This window comes from Cynara cardunculus, assembly GCF_001531365.2.
Source record: "Cynara cardunculus var. scolymus isolate 2C chromosome LG 17, CcrdV1, whole genome shotgun sequence".
NCBI classification, from domain to species: domain Eukaryota; kingdom Viridiplantae; phylum Streptophyta; class Magnoliopsida; order Asterales; family Asteraceae; genus Cynara; species Cynara cardunculus.
In genome coordinates, this window is record NC_037544.1 from 15,786,781 (window position 1) to 15,787,254 (window position 474).

Consider the following 474-nt stretch of genomic DNA (forward strand, 5'->3'; position numbering starts at 1 on the left):
TAACCAGACTTAGGATATATTTCAACATACTCGACCAGAGCCTCTGGTTTAACTAACCAGACTTAGGATATATTTCAACATACTCGACCAGAGCCCCTCTGGTCTATCTACAACAGTCCCTCTGGTCTCTCTTCCAGAGCTTCTGGTTTCACGACCAAAGCCTCTGGTTTAACTAGCCAGACTTAGGATTAAGTCCGGACAACACTTGAACGGTTTATTGTCCATATACAGATAATCCACATATATATTATATTCATAATAACCAGTTCCAAATACTACTAAATTGTATGTAAACAATTTATACTCAAAGCTTTAATACACTCACCTTAGAAATCAGATATCCTAGCTTTGAATTATCTCATTCTTTTTCTGCCAATCCGTATGATTCACTAAGGAGTCTTTCCTAATATAGAAAGTGTTTCAAAGGTGTGCTAAGCTTCTTTTTCTTTCACATACACTTGCTATTTATAGTAA